The sequence below is a fragment of the Macaca mulatta genome, chromosome 12 (genome assembly GCF_049350105.2).
Source record: "Macaca mulatta isolate MMU2019108-1 chromosome 12, T2T-MMU8v2.0, whole genome shotgun sequence".
NCBI lineage: Eukaryota > Metazoa > Chordata > Mammalia > Primates > Cercopithecidae > Macaca > Macaca mulatta.
This window is the reverse complement of record NC_133417.1, coordinates 11,525,908-11,549,637: the sequence shown is the minus strand read 5'-3', so window position 1 is coordinate 11,549,637 and position 23,730 is coordinate 11,525,908. Positions and strand designations below refer to the sequence as shown.

The window sequence follows — 23,730 nt, the reverse complement described above, 5'->3', positions numbered from 1 at the left end:
TCAGGTGATCCTCCCACCTTGGCCTCCCAAAGTGCTGGGATGAAAGGCATGAGACAGCCTTTGTAGCATTTCTTTTGTGGTTAGTTTGTATACAGACTGCTAGTTAGGGGTTTAGGAGCTCTGAGGGCTGTAGCATATCTCTTAGACTTTCCTCCACTCCCTCCCACACAATTTCTATGCCATGAAGATTGTGCAGCTATGGTGAGCCATCATCTTCTCTTATTTTGGGGTTCATGGGGCATAATACAGTGTTTTGTTTGCTTTGTGATGCTATCTCTAAATTTTAGTTCTAATTTTCTGGTTTCTTCATTAATTTGGGGAAGATAGGATTCAGGGAGATTCCAAAACTACTTTGCTGCCACCATTTGCTTAGAATTCTCCCATCTCTCTCCTATACCTAAAGTACTTTTCAAGAAACTATTAACAGTCTTTCCTTGAGGTTGTGGTTTAAATTACAACCACAGGCCTAATTTATCTAAATGAAGAACTAGCAAGATAAGTTGTAATACTTTTTTCTTTTCTTTCTTTTTGATTCTGACTTGTTGAACCTAAAAATGGAGTCCAGTTTTTCAATTATCTTTGAACCACATGGATTGTGAAAATGAATAATAGAAACAAACATATTTAAAATTTTTAATAAAACCAAAAGGAATATGCATGTTGAGTATAGTGACCTGTATTGTTTTGCTAGGGGGTTCTTGAGTGACCTTGTTTCAGTGGGTCAAGGATTTCGCTTTTTGCTGTGTGACAATGTTTCTTCATCTGTCACTAGAAGAGCACAATTTAGGCTGTTGCTTTTTCATAGAATAATTTAAATAATTTACAGTAAGATGCATAAATTGTTATTTGATTTTTATGCCTTGCTCTTTGTAATGAGAATTTTCCAAGAATTGATACTTTGTAGTAAAACAGACTTACATTACTAGGGACCACTGCCAATCATCTCTAGTGGCATCAGCCAGATCATGTCCATGGGACTGAATGCATTTCTTTCAGTCAACTGCTCCTGTGAGCTTTGACCAGAAGTCTGAGAAACATGTAATACACGATCATATTTCAATATTGTCTTAATACAATAAATAGAGATATCAGAAAGATCCACTTACTATATTATGTGAAACTTATTCATTGATTTTGCTCTGGAAAGGAAAAGGAAATTTTCCTGAACATTGGCCAAAAGCTCCCCTAAAATAAATGTCTATTATAAGAGACAAATCATCAAACAAATACTTAGCAATTCCAGCATGGCATTCGAAGACTGCAAATAAAAAAGAACAGGCCAGGCGCCGTGGCTCACGCCTGGAATCCCAGCACTTTGGGAGGCCGAGGTGGGCAGATAACGAGGTCAGGAGTTTGAGACCAGCCTGGCCAATATGATGAAACCATTTCCATTTCTGCAGCTCGTCACATGGTTGTATTGATGACTACCTTCTTCCACTACTCATTCTGTATTCCCTTTGCCTTCAGCAAGCACTTCAGCAGGCCGTGGTATTTTTCCTGGTGGAGTGACCCAAACCTTCATTCCTGAGGGGTCTGGGCCATTTGTAGTCCTGCTGGGTTTGGGCCGTTGTAGTTTCCCATTGACCTTAATCACAGAGCATGGTAATACTGACACCCTAATGGATGTCCTGTATTCCATGCATACTCTTCATTACCTCCATTGCGGAGTAGTAGATTGATTTCATCATGATAGTCCAGGTCAATCACCACAGCCAACACTGTAATTCCCTTCTTAGCTTGTTGACTTAAAGGTAGGAGGAGCTCAAAGTATCCAGGTGGCAATCTTAACTTCCAGTTCAATGGAGTTGTTGTGTCTCCTGGTGGCAGAGTACCTCCCTAGGAAACTAAGACCTCTAGGCCAGCAGAACATAATGTCGCAGGAACAGGAAGCAAAAATTGTGCTAGTGGATCACTAGGGGTAACGGTGAGTGGTGCCACTTCCACTTCCACCCCTTGATTCCTGGACCTGTGAATCCTGGCTATGGGAGAAGCAGTACCATATATTGAATGCTGATTCAGCACATACATGGCCTTCTGGAGAACTTTGCCCCAGCCCTGCAAAGTATTGTCACCTAGTTGTTGTTGTAATAGTGACTTTAAAAGGCCATTGCAATGTTCTCTCAATCTAGCTGCTTCAAGATGATAGGGAACATAGTAAGACCAGTGAATTTCATGATCATGAGGCCACTGCTCACTTCTTTAGCAGTAAAGTTGAGTGCCTTGCTCAGAGGCAATGCTGTGTGGAATACCATGATGATGGAAAAGGCATTCTGTGAGTCCACGGATGGTAGTCTTGGCAGAAGCATTGCGTTCAGTGTAGGCTAACCCATATCCGGAGTAAGTGTCTATTCCAGGGAGGACAAATCTCTGCTCTTTCCATGATGGAAGATGTCCAGTATAATCAACCTGCTGCCGGGTAGCTGGCTGATCGCCCTGAGGTATGGTGTCATATCGAGGGATTAGTTGGTCTCTGCTGCTGGCAGTTTGGGTACTCAGCAGTGACCGTCGCAAGGTCAGTCTTGGTGAGTGGAAGTCCATATTGCTGAGCCCATGCATAGCCTCCATCTCTGCCACCACGGCCGCTTTTTTCATGGGCCCATTGGACGATGACGTGGTGGCTGGGGAAAGAGCTGAGTGGTATCCACAGAACGGGTCATCCTATCCACTTGATTATTAAAATCCTCCTCTGCTGAGGTCACCTGTTGCTGAGAACTCACATGGGATACAGATATCTTCACAGTTTTTTACCATTTAGAGAGGTCCATCCACATACCTCTTCCCCAAATTTATTTGTCACCCATTTTACAATCATGCTTCCTCTAAATCCCTGACCGTCGAGCCAAACCACTGGCTACAGTCCTTGAATCAGTATACAATTGCACATCTGGCCATTTCCCCTTCCATGCAAAGTGCACAACCAGGTACACTGCTCGAAGTTCTGCCGATTGGGAAGACTTCCCTTCGCCTCTGTCCTTCAGGCATGTCCAAAAAGGGGTTGTAGTGCTGCAGCTGGCCACTTTCAGGTGGCCATGTTGTGCAGAGCTATCTCTGAATCAGGCCCTAGGGTGCTCTTCCTCTGATTATAGGAAACTCCCCATGAGGCCATTGGTGCAGGCTGGGGAAGAGAAGGCAGGGTGGCAGGAGTAGAGACTGGGCAATTGAGCCACTTCGTCATGTAACTTACTTATGTCCTCAGGACCTACTAGAGCCCAATCACGTATATATCACTTCCATTTGATGGTGGAATGCTGCTGTGCATGCTCCACTTTATGGCTAGATGGATCAGAAAGTACCCAGTTCATGACAGGCAGTTGAGGTCACATGGTGACTTAATGACCCATAGTTAAACGTTCAGTTTCAACCAAAGCCCAGTAACAGGCCAAGAGCTGTCTCTCAAAAGAAAAGCAGTTATCTGCAGAAGATGGCAGGACCTTGTTCTAAAATTCTAGGGGCCTCTGCTGTGATTCACCTATGGGTCCTGCCCAAGGCTCTAAACAGCATCCCTATCTGCCACGGACACCTCAAGCACCATTGGATCTGCTGGATCATATGGCCCAAGTAACAGAGCAGCTTGCACAGAAGCCTGGACCTGTTGCAGAGCCATCTCCTGTTCTGGACCCCACTCACAAGTGGCAGCCTTTTGGGTCACTTGATAAATGAGCCAGAGCTTCACACCCAAATAAGGAATGTGTTACCTCCAAAATCCAAATAGGCCCACTAGACATTGTGCCTCTCCTTTGATTGTAAGAAGGGCCAAGTGCTGCAACTTATCCTTCACCTTAGAAGGAGTATCTTGACAGACCCCAGCCATTGGTCACCTAGAAATTTCACTGAGGTAAAAGATCCCTGAATTTTAGTCAATTTTATTTCCCAGCCACTGGCATGCAGATGTCTCACCAATAAATCCAGTGTGTTTACTAATTCTTGCTCACTGGATCCAATCAGCATAATGTCGTCAATGTAATGGACCAGTGTGATGTCTTGCAGAAGTGAAAAGTGATTAAGGTCCCTCCAAATATGATTATGAAACAAAGCCAGAGAGTTGATATATCCCTGAGGTAGGACAGTAAAGGTACATTGCTGGCCCTGCCAGCTGAAGGCAAATTGCTTCTGGTGGGCCTTATGGAAAGGAATGGAGAAAAAGGCATTTTCCAAGTCAATGGCTATACACCAGGTACCATGAGATGTATTAATTTTCTCAAGCAATGAAACTACACCTGGTGCATCAGCTGCAATTAGAGTCACCACTTGGTTAAGCTTACAGTAATCCACTGTCATTCTCCAAGATCCATCTGTCTTCTGCACAAGCCAAATGGGAGAGTTGAACGGGGATGTGGTGAGAATCACCACTCCTGTGTCTTTCAAGTCCTTGATGGTGGCACTAATCATTGCAGTCCCTCCAGGGATGCAATATTGTTTTTCATTTACTATTTTTCTAGGTAGAGGCAGCTCTAATGGTTCCCATTTGGCCTTTCCCACCCTAATAGTCTTCATCCTACCAGTCAGGTAGCCAATGTGGGGGTTCTGCCAGCTGCTAAGTATGTATATACCAATTATGCATTCTGGCATTGGGGAAATGACCACAGAATGAGTCTGGGGACCCACTGGACCCACTGTAAGTTTGACCTGAGCTAAAGCTGCATTAATTACCTCATCTCCATAAGCCCCTTCTTTAATTGGAGTACCACAGTGATGGTTTGGGTTCCCTGGAATCAGTGTCAGCTCTGAGCTAGTGTCTGGTAGTCCCTGAAATGTCTGATCATTTTCCTTTCCCCAGTGCACAGTTACCTTGGTAAAAGGCTAGAGGTCTTCTTGGAGATGAATGGGAGAAAGATTCACTACATAAATTGTCAGTAATATAGTGCGGTCCTTTCTCAAGGGAACCTGGCCTCCCCTTCATTCAAGAAGTTCTGGATCTATAAACTGGCTCAGGTCTGGAAATTGATTGAGGTGCCATCATTCTCTGATTTCATAATTCAGATTAGTATTTGTCCATTTGACCTAGAAGTTTTCCGCTTGCATAAATTAAGTAGAAATGCAGTAGGCTTCCTATCAATTTCACTTCTAGGAACACCATGACTAATCAGTCAATACCAGAGCTACATGAGTCAGGCTATTCTTATTGCCATGTTGCCTCTGCTGTCCATTATGGTAGCTATGCTCACCTTGTCCTTGATGGTTTATTGCCACCCCTTGGCCCCTGCTACCTCGGGATCCAATTACTCCCACTGTATTTAAGCTTTGTATTTGAGTGACTGTGGTTCCCATTGTGAGATCTGACAGAGAACAGCAATTACAGGACCCTTCAAAGATACAGGTATTGCCCTCACAAATCTATTTTGCATGACATTGGTCAAGGATATATCTTCTGGACCCTCCCAGCTGGGATTAGTAGGTCTAAAGTGACTAATCCACTCCACTATCCCAGTCTTCCTAAGCCTTTGGATCCCTTCTTCTACATTAAACCAAGGAGATCAGCTCACTCACATTGGGCCATCTTTTAATTCATATTTCAACTAACCAAGCAAAAAAACTATTAGAACCTTTTTTAATTCCCTGAGCTGCAACATTAAACACAGTGTCCCTACTTAGTGGGGTCAAATCAATAAATTCAGCCTGATCCAACTCTGTTTCTTCCATCATTATCCCATACCCTTAATATCCATTCCCATGACTGTTTTCCAGATTTCTGTTTTTATAGATTAGAGAACTCAAACAGTTCTTTTTGAGTGTAGTGTACCTCCTATCAACCTCACCTCCAGGGACCCACTGGGACTTTAGTTATAGGTCTAGAAGTAAACAGGGGTGTTGAGTATGGCTCCTGAGGAGAATCAACATTATTTTGTCTGGCAGCTGCCTCTGGGAAGGCCATCACTGTTGCCTCAGGCAGTGCAGGGTTTATCTTCTCAGACAGAGGGGTGGAAAGTCTAATGGCAGCATGGGTCAAGGAGGGAATGTTTCCACTACTGGGGATGGGGAAGATGTTCCTTCTGGCAAAAAATTTCATCAGATTTTATAAACTCAGTGCCCCCAGCTTCATCAGGGTCCTCCTCCACATCCCATTCCAAGTTGCCGAGTCCCGTTCTTTCCCAATTAATGTACTCACTTCAACAGTTGATACCTGGCAAGCCTGTGCATGCATCTTTTGTTGCAGGTCACCCATTAGCATAAGAATCTGTGTCTGTTTTTCCACAATTTCAGCTACTTCTCTGCAGGAGATAAGCCTCTCACTTAGGGTAACATCAGCAGATTTGAGGCTAAGTATCTGCTTCTGAAGCCTGGAGACAGAATCTCTGAGTTCATCCTTTTCTTTCATCACTTTGTCCACTAAACTTAGGAGCAACCAACCAACTTCAATATGTTGCTTGGTTCCCCACATATGGTCAAAGGTATTATGTATAGAGTCACTAAACTCCTGGTCTCTCATGAGCAGTGAATCAGGAGTGTCAAATGCATTTATTTTGCATAACTCTCTAAACAGTTCACACCAAGGACTAGCAGTATCTAAGGACTATCTAATAGGTCTCCATGCTATTAGAAGTAGAGTCCTTAGCATTTTGGGGTCTAATCATATTAAGCAGCCAACTCCAGGAATCCCAAAACCAAATGAAAGAACTCCATCCTTAATATTCTGTTCCTGTAGAACCACTCCTCATACCAAAATCCATGTTATTCACGGTTCTCTAGAGGGACAGAGCTAATAGGATACATAACTTATATATACATTTATGTGTGTGTGTATATATACACACACGTGTATATATGTGTATATATACATATATGTGTATGTGAGTTATATGTATGTTATGTATACATATATGTATATATAAGGCTTATACTATATATATAGTAGAAGCCTTCTCTTCCCCAGCCTGCACCAATGGCCTCATGGGGGAGTTTCCTATGATCAGTTGACAGAGAAAAAGAAGACTAGGGCCTGGTTCAGAGATGGCTTTGCACGATATGTCCACCCAAAATTGGACAACTGTAACACTACAGCCCCTTTTAAGGACATCCTGAAGGACAGTGATGAAGGGAAATCTTCCCAGTGGGCAGATTATGTACATATATATAAAGGGGAGTTTACTAAGTATTAACTTACATAATCACAGAGCCCCACAATATGCTATCTGCAAGCTGAGGAGAAAGGAGAGCAAATCCAAGTTCCAAAACTGAAGAACTTGGAGTCTGATGTTTGAGAGCAGGAAGCTTCCAGCACAGGTGAAAGATGTAGGCTGGGAGGCTAGGCCATTCTCTCCTTTTCACATTTTTCTACCTACTTTATATTCACTGGCAGTTGATGAGATTGTGCCCACCAGATTAAGGGTGGATCTGCCTTCCCTGGCCCACTGACTCAAATGTTCATCTCTTTTGGCAACACCCTAAAAGGTACAACCGGGATCAATACTTTGTATTCTTCAATCCAATCAAGTTGACACTCAGTATTAACCATCACACACACAAATAATAAGTAGCTAACTAACTAGCTAGCTAGAGAGCAAATAGACTACGATATATTTATAATAAATAAATGAGAGGGTCTCTATTTCCTAACTTAGGATATTATGCATGCTACTTATAAGTTACAAAATCAGGTTAAAATATGAGGTTTTTTTTTTCTTTTTCTCCTCTCTTTTTATATACTTTGAACAACTGTAGAGGAATCTGTATGAATAATTAGTGTATCTTGGTAGTAAGATTATAAGTAATGCCTTTATCTAAATGTTCTCCTTTTTATTCAGTGAATATGTTGTTTGTATATTGCAGTCATGCCTCAGCAAACTGTGTGTGTGTGTGTGTATATATATACATATAGTTTTAATTTTTATGTTAATCTCACTTGTAGTTCTTTCCTTATATGTTGATTAATTTGGAAGTACCAGAATATGTATTACTAACAAATATCTTAGCTTAACATATAGGTGAAGCAAAGCTGCTTTTTCTCAAGCCGTCACTGCTTCTTGGCTGGGTTCACTGATGATTGCTACATTTTCTATTTGCTGACTACTTCTGGATATAAACTGGGTATTGCACATCTGCTAAGTACCATACCCCCAACAGGACCTCCCACTCCTTTATGTGGCACTCAGCAGTGCCTTATCAGACTCACCTTACTTCATCCACTGGGTATCACAAAATGTATTTGCTACCACCATCTCCTCCTTTGGATGCCACTACATCTGTTCTTTCATCATTCTGCTGGGCACTGTCACCACATACTGGCGTAGTAGTCTGGTCTGTGGTTAAAAAAATATGAAATAACACTCGTGTGTGTGTGTGTGTGTGTGTGTTATGCTCTGTTAGATAACTTAATACACATTTCTTCCTTTTCTAAGTAATATTGATGTTGGCAAAATATTTTCTTTTTTAGTTTTTTGTGCCACATCATGCTTTATAGGACTCACTCATGCATATCATCGAGTTGGGTTGGGAAGCACACAATGTAAAAGAAAATGTGCTCTGCTCAACGCCTTGATTCTTCCTTGATGGTTGAGACTTTTCATAAGTCAGATTCCATCTTTCTCAAGATAGAATCTCCATATGGGACACCCTTCAGTAGATAGACTTTTGGTTCACTGCTACACCACCTCCTCTTCATGACTCCCCAGTTCCACCAGACATTCCTTGAACATACACCAAATATAACTTAGATTTAATCCAGTTTTCTCACTATGTGCAGTTGATGCATAATGTTTCCTCACTATGTGTGGTTAGTGCAAAATGAATAACCAATAGAAGTGAAAAAAAGATTTTATCTCTAACTCCTCCATACTATACACTTTATATTAGGGGCATGTTCTGTTATTTTCGACATGCCCTTTGTTTCTCAACCTTTGTGCATTTACTTAAGTTTTGCCTTCTACAAAAACGATTCTTCTCCCAATTTCACCTGCCTTCAAACATGCAGTTCACATTCCTCATCAGCTTATGGACTCAGGAATCATGTATTACCTTTGAAAGCACTGAACACCTGTAACAAGTACTCAATACATATATTTTACACGTAAATTTATGATCTATTATTACATGCAACCTATTGCACTACACACTTTAAAACATACTAAAATATTTTCATATGTTAAACCTGACAAAATTGTGAAAACTCAACTGAATATATAAATTAGATTGTGGCATATGTATTATATTGGAAAGAAGTTAGGACATTTTGAATTCATGTACTTCTCATATAAATTGTTATATTCTTAGTTATAACTTATTTTAAACAAAAAAGAAAACTTTGTTTAATAGCATCGTTATAAGCTTCACTATTTAATATTCTCATAGCATTTCATATTAACCAAAACATGAAGGTAATCCATTTTGAGCTACTGAACAAATTTACATATAACTCGTTTAACTATAGAAACAAACATTGAAACTCTAAATTCCATGTTTGTAACTAAGTAACTCCCATTAGGGGAAGGGTCTTCATCTTATATGAACAAGAAACAAAAGATACATTATCTATAAAATTTAAAAGAAACACCAACGAATTAAATAAGTATGAAGTTTTGAAATTTTACTTGAGAATGCTTACAAATTCATTTTTTGAATTTAAACTCCTGAATTTTGTAGACTTCCCATTTTAAGCTATAGTGTAAAACTTGGTTATAAACTCAAGTGAAGAGAGAAATTTAGTCTGAGTGTCAACTGTATAAAATGTTGCATGAATAAATGTACTCAATAAGTATTTGTACTTAAATATTTTTGTTATGGCAAACACCAACGGACCTGACTCAACTTAGGAACGGTAGTGCCGTCTGTTTTGGTCTTCTAGAAAAATAGACACCTCATAAATTCCCACAAGGAAGCAGACTCAGTGAATTGGTGTGCCAGTAGGTTACAGATTTCAAATTCTCTATCCCATAGCAGAGAGACGATTGCCAGTGAGTAGAAGTGGTGGTAACCAGGAGTGGTGGTTGAAGTAGAGTGAACAAAAGCATGGCTATTCCACAAGACAATCTGCGTCTTCAGGCTAAGATTTAATTTCCAAAAGCTTCCAGAGAAGGGAAGCCCAGTAATCCTCAAATGCACAATAGAATGGAAGAATATGTTAAGTCCCCCAAACTAGTTATAAAACATCACACTAAGACTTTACTTTTTGTGTCAGAATAAAAATTGCAAAATCTTCATCAATACAGAAATTAAAAACACAAACACCAACGGCAATGATAAGGCTCTAAGCTCAATTAGGCATTTCCTCACTTTCCTTTGTAGGGTAGTACCCTGTGGGAATGCCCACACATTCTCACTTTAAGATAACATTTTGGCCGGGTCCAGTGGCTCACGCCTGTAATCCCAGCACTTTGGGAGGCCAAGACGGGCGGATCACGAGGTCAGGAGATCAAGACCATCCTGGCTAACACGGGGAAACCCTGTCTCTACTAAAAATACAAAAAAACTAGCTGGGCACGGTGGCGGGCACCTGTAGGCTGAGGCAGGAGAATGGAGTGAACCCAGGAGGTGGAGCTTGCAGTGAGCCGAGATCGCGCCACTGCACTCCGGCCTGGGCGACGGAGCGAGACTCTGCCTAAAAAACAAAAACAAACAAACAAACAAAAAAATTTCATTCCAGAGATGTCAAGTTTGTGTGGTCCCCGATGCAGCTCTTACCTGCTCCTAATGTTGTCTTCCATAAAATACCACCACTTCACAATGTTATGTTTGTAGATTCAAATTTCAATACATTTTCACTGTTTTGGGGAACCTCATATTTTATGTTTTAATACGATTGTTGTTACATTTTAATTAGCACAATAAACATAATACCAAAAGAATAATGAATGCAATAAATAATATCTGGAAACTCTGAAGGGGCCTATGAAACATTACTGGTTTTGTGAAATTACCTTTTTATTTAAGGGCCATCAACCTATGTGGGGCTACTTTGTCCCAATCACTTGGTCCGAAATCCAAAGCTACTTCTGAAGTTAAGATTGCACCATTGAATAACCAAATACATTTTCATTTTTACAAAATCTGTGCTGTATGTGCAACTGCTCACCATGCTTTAACTCTATTTTGAAATACTGCATTTCAAAGGTAATTTTTAGTTGTTGCACAACTTTAATATCTTTGTCAATGATTCCCAATCATTTCTTCATAAGGTTCTAACTGAAAAATAATTTCAGAATGAGGAAACACAGTTATGTCACCACCACAAAAGCCAACATAAATATTAACTGAATTAATAGAAGTTTGACATCTATGATGTGAGTGGATAGAGTGTCACTAAGCAATTAGACTGGAAGTAAAACATGTTATTCATACAAAAATATGCATTAAGTCCTTACTTTTTAGCAGGTTTTTAAAATCAGATACGGCAACGAAGATAAACAAACACATACATACATAAATAAGGCAAAATTTCTTCCTTGTAGATCCTATGTTGTAGGAGTGGAATAGGTAATACACAATAAATACAAAAAAAAAGGATATTTTACATTTTTCAGCAATGACAAGCAACAAAGAATTGAAAAGTAGTGAAGGGTAATAGGATTGGAAATTCTGAATTATAGTGGAAGGCAGGTCACCATATTAATATAAGGTAGTCATTCTTAGAACACGGTATCAGATGGACATTTCCAGGTGGGGAAGTCAGCTTTGTGACTCTGAGGAAAGAGCATTGCAAGCAGAGAGATAGCTCAGATAAACTCACAAAGGTAGGAGTGTTCCTACTATGCTTGAGGACCAATGAGGAAAGCAGCATTTTTTTTTTTTTTAATTTAAGTTCTAGGGTACATGTGCACAACGTGCAGGTTTGCTACATATGTATACCTGTGCCATGTTGGTGTGCTGTACCCATCAACTCATCAGCAACCATCAACTCATCATTTACATCAGGTATAACTCCCAATGCAATCCCTCCCCCCTCCCCACTCCCCGTGATAGGCCCCAGTGTGTTATGTTCCCCTTCCCGAGTCCAATTGATCTCATTGTTCAGTTCCCACCTACGAGTGAGAACATGCGGTGTTTGGTTTTCTGTTCTTGTGATAGTTTGCTGAGAATGATGGTTTCCAGCTGCATCCATGTCCCTACAAAGGACACAAACTCATCCTTTTTTATGGCTGCATAGTATTCCATGGTGTATATGTGCCACATTTTCTTAATCCAGTCTGTCACTGATGGACATTTCGGTTGATTCCAAGTCTTTGCTATTGTGAATAGTGCCGCAATAAACATACGTGTGCATGTGTCTTTATAGCAGCATGATTTATAATCCTTTGGGTATATACCCAGTAATGGGATGGCTGGGTCATATGGTACATCTAGTTCTAGATCCTTGAGGAATCGCCATACTGTTTTCCATAATGGTTGAACTAGTTTACAATCCCACCAACAGTGTAAAAGTGTTCCTATTTCTCCACATCCTCTCCAGCATCTGTTGTTTCCTGACTTTTGAATGATCGCCATTCTAACTGGTGTGAGATGGTATCTCATTGTGGTTTTGATTTGCATTTCTCTGATGGCCAGTGATGATGAGCATTTTTTCATGTGTCTGTTGGCTGTATGAATGTCCTCTTTTGAGAAATGTCTATTCATATCCTTTAAAAACCCTAGAAGAAAACCTAGGTAATACCATTCAGGACATAGGCATGGGCAAGGACTTCATGTCTAAAACTCCAAAAGCAACGGCAACAAAAGCCAAAATTGACAAATGGGATCTAATTAAACTAAAGAGCTTCTGCACAGCAAAAGAAACTACCATCAGAGTGAACAGGAAACCTACAGAATGGGAGAAAATTTTTGCAATCTACTCATCTGACAAAGGGCTAATATCCAGAACCTACAAAGAACTCAAACAAATTTACAAGAAAAAAAAAACAACCCCATCAAAAAGTGAGAAAGCAGCATCTTATAGCAAGAACAGAATGAGTCAAGGCAGGGGCAAGAGAAAAGAAGTTGTAGAGAAGGCAAGAAAAATAACAAGGAGCAGGTGAAAATGTGAGTCTTTAGAGGGATTGAACAGAGGAATGATGAAATTCAACTTACTCTTTTAAAAGGCCCTCTTGATAATGGGTTGAGATTGACTTTCAGAGACAGATTAAGAGCAGAGAGACGGGATAGCTGGCTGTTGCAATAATTAAAGTAGGAAACAATGATACAGACACTGGGAAATACAGAAAAGGCTGTTATCCTTAGCTGCTACACTTTCCTCACCTTGAACATTTAATATTTGATTATGTCACCTAAATATGTGCCAGATCTGCAAACGTTTTTCTGCTTCAATTTTGCTTGCTAATATTGTGGTTGATGGTTTTATCATCATTTTAAGGATTTACCATAATTTACTTAACCAATTCCTATTTTTAGACATTTCAGTTATTTCCATTCTTCTGTTCTTACAGACAATGCTATTATATGCATTTGTAGACAAGGGCTAACATATCTGTAAAGTATATCCTTTAAAGCTGAATAATTTAAAGTACATGTGAATTTGTTTTATTGTGTCTTTTTTATGTTTTGGTTATTGTAGTTCTTAAAGCAACAAACATTTACTATCTCATTTTCTGAAAGTCAAAAATTTTGCAACGTCTCTAGTTCAGGCACTCACATAACGTTGCTGTCAAGATGTCAGCCAGAGCTGTAGTCATTTGATTGCTTGAATGAGCCTGGAGGATCTGCTTCCAGGACAACTTGCTTATATGGTTATAGGTGTGAGGTCAAAGTTCCTCCCATGATTATACACCAAGTGAACTGATTCACCATTATCAACTGGATTTCCAGTACAAACAATCCAAAAGAACAAGACAGAAACCGCAATGTTTTTTTTTTTTTTTATGACACATGTAGTCACTATCTCTGGTGCTCTTCATTTTTGTGTGTAAATTTAGATTTTCAGTTGGTTCGTTTTTCAACTGCCTAAAGAATGTTTAACATTTTGTATGGAGTTAGGGTCTGTTTGTAATGAATTCTTGAAGCTTTTATATGTCTCAAAAAGGCATTAGTTCCTCCTCATTTTTAAAATACATTTTCACTGAGTATAGAATTCTAGGTTGATAGTACCTTATTTTAGTACTTAAAAGATAGTGCTCCACTATCTTTGGTTGCATTGTTTCTGATAAAAAATCTGCTATTACTCTTATCTTCATTCCTTTGTACATAATATGCCCTTTTTTGCTGATAGGTTTAATATTTTCTTATCTTTTAATTGGTTTTAAACAATTTGATTTTGGTGTGATTTTCTTCATGTTTCTAAATTTTTTGAGCCAGTAGTTGTATGCATATATTGAATATAATTTTAATAAATTCTAAAACTTTTTTGCTAAATTTAAAATCTATATCTGTTCTGTTAGTTTTGATTTATTTTTTTTAAATCCTTACTATGGGTTATATTTTTTCTTCCTTCTTTTCATGCCTGATAATCTTTGATTGTTTGCCAGGCATTCTGATTTTTACCATGTTGAATGATATTTTTGTGTTCATATTAGTCTTGAGCTTTGTTCTAGGATACATTCAAGTTACCTAGAAAAAGCTGGGTCTCTCAGGTCTTGCTTATTCAATTTGTTAGGTGATACTGGAGCAATTCTCAGACCTGTAGTATTTCTTTCTCATGACTAAGGCAATACCCTTCTATGTGCCCTACCCAGCGCCCTGTGAATCATGAGGTTTCACAGTCCAGCCTGTAGAAACTGGCACTATTCATGATGCTGTGTCACACGGGATACTCTTGACTGTAATCCATCCAGATGGATCTTGTGCTTGTCTCAGGTAGTCTTAAATGTAGGTACTAAGCATTACTTAGCTAAAAATGTGGTGAATGAGACTCTTTGTACATCTCTGGACGTTTCTCTTTGAAAAACTTTCTCTTCTCAAGTATTCTTTCCTGGAAACCTAACTGCCTTGCTCTGTTAAAAGCTGCAATTCCATGTTCTCAACTGAAGGGGCCTGCTGGGCTCTGGCTGGGCTACCCGTTCCTGCACCATGGCCTAAAAAGTCTCAATGCATGAAGATGGCACACTCATACAGTTTCCTTAATTTCTCTCCTCACGGTGATCACTGTCCTTCATTATCTTATACCCATTATCCTCAAAAAGGTGGATTTATATATTTTGTTCACTTATTAGTTGTTACAGTGATGAGGGTAAATTTGGTTCTTACTACATCTTGGATCACACTAAAGTCCTCTTCATAATTTGTAATCTAAATTTGCCATGTCCTTCTGACTGGTTTCTTGCCCTATATAACAATCTACTGTAAACCACTGTACATGAAAGTCACATTTTTAAGATCAAATCTATCACATCACATATAAAATTAAAACATTTCAATGACTCCCATTTCTTTCCAAATGGAATTCAAATTCTGCACATCAGTGTTCAGACTGTATCCACTATCCTAGCATCTTCATATGGAGCTTTGTTTCTGAGTCTTACTGGAATAATTGAAATAACAGTGTTGTACTATGCCCTGAGATACTTCCCTTCCTCTTTAGCTTCTCTTTAACTGGAAGACTCGTCCCCATTCTTCTTCAGCTTGTTCCTATTAAATCTTCAGGAAGCTTAAGAATCAATGGGTCAGTGAATTCAAAATCAAATCTATTATCTGTTCTTTTGGTCTTCTTAGCATCTTGCATAGTGTTTTGTTCACAATAGATACTTCTTGAGGCTATAAATATTTAATAATAAGTGATTGATTGAATGAGTGAATGAGAGCATGCAGTGAGATTTGAGGGGTGCAGTAGCAAAGCACCATTATATTTTAATTATGAAATGTATTATGTAAGTTAAGCAAAGAAAATGAATGCAAGCTGTCAATGTCTTAAGAGCCATATTCAATTCCAAGCATATAGCATCCATCACTTCTGTTTCAGAAAGAAAATAATTAGCAGTACATTCACTTATTTTAATCAGTGGTTCAACTTTGATGTTTATGTGGCTATTCCTTTTAGAGGGCTGAAAGGAAAACTTACTTTTCCAAAAATAAACAGAGCATGTCATTTAACTGGCAGTACCTACTTGAACAAGAGGCAATTGCGTTGATTTCATTCTACAGTTCCAGTGAAAGAAGATAAAGTAAGCAAAGACTAAAGCTGTGCTGTGGACTAAGACTGCCTGGGTTCAAATTCTTTTTTTTTTTTTTTTTTTTTTTTTTGAGACGGAGTCTTGCTCTGTCGCCCAGGCTGGAGTGCAGTGGCCGGATCTCGGCTCACTGCAAGCTCCGCCTCCCGGGTTCACGCCATTCTCCTGCCTCAGCCTCCCGAGTAGCTGGGACTACAGGCGCCCGCCACCTCGCCCGGCTAGTTTTTTGTATTTTTTAGTAGAGACGGGGTTTCACCGTGTTAGCCAGGATGGTCTTGATCTCCTGACCTCGTGATCCGCCCGTCTCGGCCTCCCAAAGTGCTGGGATTACAGGCTTGAGCCACCGCGCCCGGCCCCTCAAATTCTTATTGTGCCTCTCCTCCTAGGACCCTGGACACTGCCTACCTATCTGGCTTTAACCGCTCCTGCACCCCACTTTGTATCTTGGTTTCCAGTGATTTTAAATGAAGGATGATATCTGTGTCATTTCATAGAATTATTAAGCTCAGATAAAATAATATTTGCAAAGTACTTAGCACAGTGGTGGTACATTTTAAGCAATCAGTAAACATTATCAGTCATTATTTTGGTAATCATATGTGGTGTCAAGGAAGCAGCAGTTTGTCCTGAGCATCACACAGGTTCACCCTCAGATCTAATAGCTTTAAATTGGCAGTCTCAACTGCCAATTTATGGAAGAGTTTAATTTTGTGTATGTATATATTTTTTTAAATTACCTAATTCAGAGCTCTCAGTGTAATAACCCACAAGGCACAAAATATACTTTGTGAAAGAAGGAGGGCAGAGAAAAAATAAAATTGCTAGTAAGTGGCATCTTAGTACCTATGGGTGATTTTTTTCCCTCCACAGTCAGCTCTTCTGGCATTGATTTTATAGTTGTATAAGTTTCAGTCACTTCCTTGTTAGCATTTTCCTCTAAGAGATCAGATAGGGTGCCCCCTAGCTGTGATGATCCTATAATTGGTGAGATGGACCAGGAGAAATCCATTGCTCATAGGGGAAGTTATGCAACTAAGGCACAGTACATTTTCTGTTGTCTCCAAGTGCTGTTGTCATCAACTAGATGGTCTCCTGCATGGACATGGGACATGAGTCAGTTCTGAGAGCACAGCTGCCATCCCTCTCCACTGCCTCTCTCTAATGGCAGATGTCTACCCTACATCGTAGTGCCACTAGCCAGGAAGTATTTTGGGATGATGGGGAGTAACCAACAGCTGGCTGCAGCTTCTTCCACAATTTAGCCTGGATTTGCAGAATCCCAAGGAATTCCTTCCACATCTGTCACACCACACTTACCAAGAAAAATATTGTTATCCCTATGCTTAATTGCTATGTCTCCTTCCAAGTCCATCTCACCATTCTCCATAAGGAATGAAAAGGAGGCACATGGACTGAAGTTCAGCGTATCTTCGTTCAGAGGTTGAAATGCAGTTGCCTCCTTCTTGCAGATATGCTGGTTGTCAAACCCCAACTTCAAGGGAAACAAATGGATGGTGCCTCTGTTTTTCCCCACATCCATCAGGGACAAGGAAACATTGCTTACTACTCAAAGTTTCTCCTATACCTTCAAGTACTTCCTTTTTCTCTCAAACCTTTTTATATGGACAGTGCGATACTGGCTGTCATGCCTTGATATGGTTTGGCTGTGTCCCCACCCAAAATCTCATCTTGAATTATAATCTCCACATGTCAAGAGCAGGACCAAGTGGAGGTAATTAGATCATGGGGGTGGTTTCCCCCATGCTGTTCTCATGATAGTGAGTGAGTCTTACAAGATCTGATGGTTTTATATGTGTCTGGCATTTTCCCTGCTTTCACCCACTGCATCCTGCCACCCTGTAAAGAAGGGGCCCGCTTCTCCTTTGCCTTCAGCCATTGTTGTAAGTTTCCTGAGGCCTCCCCAACAATGCAGAACTGAGAGTCAAACCTCTTTCCTTTATAAATTAAATAGTCTTGGATATTTTTTCATAGCAATGTGAGAACGGACTAATACATGCATTTTTTTCTTTTTCTCTAAATGACTCCACTTGGCAAAACTTGAGGAAGAAATGTGTTTTTCTTCAGTTATGAACTGTTGACAGTACTTTCTATCACCATGTTTCATATATATAAAAATTAAATTGAGGATGTGTTTTGAATCTTCTTTCTTTTTTAAAAAAATTTTAAGGCATGACTCCCTTCTCTAAACATTCCATCTATATTTCAGGCTTTATTTTTTCTAGATCTTTATCTATTCCATCTTATTCTGAGACGTTTGCCAGCTAATCCCACATTTATCAAGACTTGTGTTTTATGATACTCACCTAGGCAGATTTTAAAACTGCACCCAAAATCTTACAAGAATAAAATCCCTGATGACAAACCATAGTGTGTTTTTTAAAAATGTAGTCTAGATATAGAAAATTTGAAGTGATAAAAGGGGATTATACAATATAGACATTGGCTCAATATGAAGGGAAAAAACCTTGTAAATCAAATCTGTTCAAAGAGATAATTGGACATCTAGTGAGATGAGGCCCTCCTCCTAACAATGTGAAGTCTTAAAATAGGAATGGGTAAGTGCCCAGGCACCCTTTGTGTAGTAAGGATGGAGAGATGAAATAGAGATGGGCACTGCACTGGAAGAGAGATGTGACGGTTGTCTCTAAACTACTCGTGCATTAGAGTTAGGAGAGAAAGAGTTTGTATTGTAGCAACAGATTCTGAGGCAGTGGGGTGGTGGTTTTAAATCCAGAAGTTATTTAAGACTCCTTCAAGAGTTGGAGCTTAATTTCCCTCTTCTTGAATGTGGACTACATTGAGTAATTGGCTTCATTTACTGACTTCATATCAGCATTCGAGTGTTGTTAACTTTATGTAATAGCATTTAGGATTATTGCACTTCCAGTTGTACGAAGGATAGATGTATTACGTTAGCTGTAATTATGATCATATTATTGTCATTATTTGGAGATTATGTATGCTTTCAGGAGATGTGTATGGGTGCCAAGTTGACAAGGGGTGAACTTGTGATGGTTAACATTAGGTATCAACTTGGTTGGATTAAAGGATGTCTAGGTAATGGTATTGTTTCTGGGAGTGTCTGTGAGGTTGTTGCCAGAGGAGACTGACATTCCAGTAAGTGGACTGGGAAAGGAATCTCACTTTCAGTGTGGATGGGTACGTGCTGTCCAAAAGGCTGCTGGTAAGGCTAGAAAAAGCAGGCAGAAGAAGTTGGGATGAGCTGGCTTGCTGAGTCTTCTGGCTTTCATCTTTCTCCTGTGCTGGGTGCTTCCTTGCACTCCTCCTGCACTTGGACCTCAGACTCCAGGTTCTCCTGCCTTTGGACTCTTGGACTTACACCAGTGGTTTGCAAGGGGCTCTTGGGCCTTTGGCCACAGACTGAAGACTGCACTGTTGACTTCCCTGCTTTCGGGGCCTTTAGATTCAGACTAAGCCACTACTGGCTTCTTTCTTCCCCAGTTTTCAGACTACCTATTGTGGGACTTCACCTTGTAATTGCATGAGCCAATTCTCTCTAATAAACTCCCTTTCATATATACATATATCCTAGTAGTTCTGTCCCTCTGGAGAACCCTAACACAGTTTCTAAAGAATAAAATTCATTGGAAGTGATGCTGTGTGACTTGGGTACCAAGCATTGTAGTTTGCTCTTGCTTTCTCTCAGGAATCACTCCCTCTGAGGTAGCCAGCTGTTAAGCAATCTACCAAGAGGCCTGTGTGCTGGTGAACTGTGGCTTCCTTTAACAGCCAGGAGGAAAGTGAGGCTTCCAGCCAACAACCATGTTGGGGAGCCATCTTGGAAACTGGTCCTGCAGAACCGCACTTTCTGACTGGAGCCTCATGAGAGGCCCAGAGCCAGAACCACCCACCAACAACTGCTAATTCCTGACCCTCAGAAGCTGTGTGAGATAACAAACATGTTTTGTTATAAATAGCCAAGTTTTGGTATAATACCAAATTATTATACCAAATTATTATACTCAGTGTATACTTGAATTACATTGAGTAATTCAAGCTCCCATGTCAAGTGTCTGACTAAATACGGGTTTGGGCTGGAGCTTAGAATATATATTTAATATAAGCCCCCTGCTGATTTCGATGCAGGCACTCAGTCACTAGGTGTCAGAATCGCCACAAGTGTGTATTAGTTTGAAAGCACCTATGCTTGAGGTCAGCTCCGTATTTGTAATATTCTGTGAATAATCATCTCCCTTACTCTACCTCCTGATCAAGTACATGGAGCAAGTGGGATTAACTGCTAAGTTTTCTGCTTTTTGAAACAAGTAGGTGGAGTTCTTATTATTATAAAATAATACATACTCATTGTACAACATGAAGAATATAAAAACATATTAAGAATGAAAAGCATACTTACAGATTCTCCAGGTCTCTCTGTTTTGATACATGTCCTTCATATTTAGTTACAAATAATCATTGTACTATTGTCATACAGTTTCTTACCAATTTTTCACTTACCACTGAAACAGCGACTGTCATGCAGTAGAGTTCAATATTTGTTGAATATTTTGTGATAAATTTACAATTCAACATTTTTTGAAAAACCATGAATAACATTGCGTCATGCATATATACTATCATTTATTTTTGAAGTACTAGATTAAAAGTCATAAACAATACTAAAAGTTTTGATACATTTTGTCATGTTGCTTTTGGGAGAGGTTATGGTATTCTGATTTTGAACATGAATTTAAATGGCTAAGGTTTCCCAGGAAAAATGTATAGGTTTTTTAACGAAATAAAACAAAGGTGAGAGATGAGAGAAAGTGAGTGGCATGGAATTTATAGACACAAAATCAAAGCTCTACACTTAAATTTGATGCTACTTACCTCAAAATTTGAGGAAACAGAAGCTTCAAGATAGTAAAACAGTAAGTAAATTGCAGAAGAGAAAGAATGATGTACAGAAATGAATGTGGAGTATCTCTCTCCACATATCTATAGACATCTAGCTAAAACTTTTCTAAGTAGTAAGCAGCAAACTTGAGAAAAGAAAGCCTGGCAGTGAGCTGATCTCTCACAAGAATATTTCTTATTACAGTGTGATTTCAAACAAAGAGATGATGAGGTTAAACTAATGGGCAATTGTGCTTATTGTTCTGTGATGGCAGAGTGACCATGATGGAAACTTTAGGGCACGAAATGTGACTGAGAATATTTGTTTAAAGGAAAACAATGAATAATCAAAAAGAATGAAGGAGGCATCTTGATGTGGTGCACTAGCAAAATAGCAACCTGAAATATGCCTTGCGTATATTCAACACTGTTTTATTCATAAAGCTATTTTACAAGTTCAGGAGCAGTGACCTCAAGCTAAAATGTAGCTCATACATACAATGAAAATCATGAAAGCCTGAGCTTGAGTCACGTTAATTGAGATACAGGACACATCAAGTAGTTGTGAATATGAGGCATTAAGGGACATGGGAAATCCTGGGCAATGCTGAAACCAAGTTATATTGTTGAAATGGTCCATATCTGTTGGAGAGTATGTTGAGGAAAAACAGAATATGCTACGTTTTGCATGTTGCTGTTATGGTTTCCACATAATAACGATAATATTTATTTATATCTGAAAATGAAAAAAATAATTATTCATTGATTAATGGCTCATTTATTGTTCCTGGGCTTTTTAACCCGTGCTTTAATTATTTTGAAGAATACAAATACAGTGAATACGACGACTTAAGAGAAGTGTCTGGGTAGTTTATATTGAAAAGCCAAAAAGTAGTAATTGTGCATCTCTGAATATGTCTAAATGAATTAAAAATCTTGATCATAATGCATGCATGAATTTTATTTGGAAAACACAGTAATTTGTATAAAAGTAAACTTAACAAAAACCCAAATGACAAAATTCCCCTTACATAAGTTTCTGGTAGCCAATTAAATATTATCACAGAACCAAGAAGCAAAAATTAAAGCCTCACCTAAATAACAACTGTCTTTGTAGAAAAGAAAACGAGGTAATAGATGTTGCTGAAAAACCTTCCACTAGCAATGTTTCATTCAGGCACAAGTCTCTGCTTTCACACTTCAACAAAAAGAACCTGGTCCATGGTGTAAAAGAAATTGAATTCTAAGCATTTTCAAGTTTTGATTGAAAGTTAGGAAAAAATTTCTTACTCCCTCTTCATAGGGAGAACTCAAACATTGCCAAGACATAAAAAAAAATATGTATAGCTTGAATTCCTTGATAAAAAAGTATCACATACAATGACCAGCCCCATCTCCCTCTCAGTTTCCATCCACTGCAGGTAATTCAATGAAGGAGTGAGCTTCTCAATAATCCACGTCTGTGTGGAGCTAATCCAAGGGTTGGTAACACCCTATGTAAGCTTATGGCTCTGCTTGTTCAACAACAGTCAACTGAAACAAAGTGATGCATCTGGTTTCTATGGCTGTGTTGACCAGATTAAATCAACCACCCAGCTAAACTGATCAGTAGTGCAGAAAGTGCCCATTAATACAGCCGGAAACACCATTCCAGATGAAAAACATTCACTTCAGAGGCTGCCTGTGACTGCTGAGTCAGTCTACAGTAGCATCACTTTCAGAGGCTGGATTCTTAGCATGGAATTGTCATGTGGGGAAATAATAAAGTTCTCATGTATACAGAAGTTACAGAGACTAATCATCTTTCTCAGATTTTAAAACATTCTTATTTATAAAATGTAATTGGGTTCTGTGCATGCTTTGGACAGCATAACAGGCAGAAACTCAGCCAAAGGTAATGGGGGGAGGTGAGAAGAATCCAGATTTGGAATCAGATTTTCTGAGCTTCAAATGAACCTCAACAGGTTTTTTGACTTCTCATTTATTTTCATCAATAAAATAGATACTATGATGCCTTACATAGCCAGTTATCTTGAGAATTATGTAAGGTAATATATGTTTATAAGAATCCAGCACAGAGTCTGGAATATAATAAGTAGTCAATAAATATTTATTAAATACATGATTCTGGGAATGAATAAATAAATGAATGAATTATAAAGGCTACATATGAGGTTCCTCCTTCCTTTCCTTGTCATAGCAAGTAAATTCAGCTACAAAACGAACATAACTAAAGAGAAAGTCAAATGAGAGCTGTAATGGGCGCTGTTACTGGTGGAACAGTTGCTAGGAGTCATGCATTTACACATATTATTTAATAATACTGATAATAGATCATCATACCTATAGTGAACCAAGCACTATGCTAAGCACTTTACGTGTTAACTAATTTATGATTTTTATAGAACCTTATAAAGCAGATACTGTATTTACCTACATGTCTTGCATGCAGTTATCATCCCCTTTCACAAAAACTGTAACTTTGGTAGATTAAGTGACTGTGGCCAAAACAGATCCCACGAGTTTCTGACTTCATGGTTTGCAGGTTGCACCAACTGCTTCTCCAAAGAGAGATTTTTTCCAAAAATGATGAGGAAAATTGTTAAGGGAGCAAAATTAAGTTGTTAATTAAAATAGAAAAAGTGTAAATCGAGGGCTGAGGGAAAATAAAAAAGGATGTTTAGCAGATAACAAGTCTTGACAAAAGAATAAGAGCTGATACTTAACACCGAGACCCTACACTCCAGCCTGTTGGGAAAAGGAAGCTGAAGTGTGCCTAGTTTGAGTGCTCCACTAGGTTACAACGTAAAAGCATCAGCCCTGTGTATTG

At 39.1% G+C, this 23,730-nt stretch overlaps 1 pseudogene across 1 annotated transcript in view; it reads right to left on the bottom strand.

The window, feature by feature from the left end:
* Window positions 1-229: 229 nt before the first annotated feature.
* Window positions 230-23,730, bottom strand: part of LOC144333263 (uncharacterized) — a 108,979-nt pseudogene continuing 85,478 nt past the window's right edge. The window contains exon 2 of the transcript XR_013401822.1: window positions 230-4,788. The product of XR_013401822.1 is annotated as an uncharacterized LOC144333263 (transcript). The remainder of the gene's footprint in view (window positions 4,789-23,730) is intronic.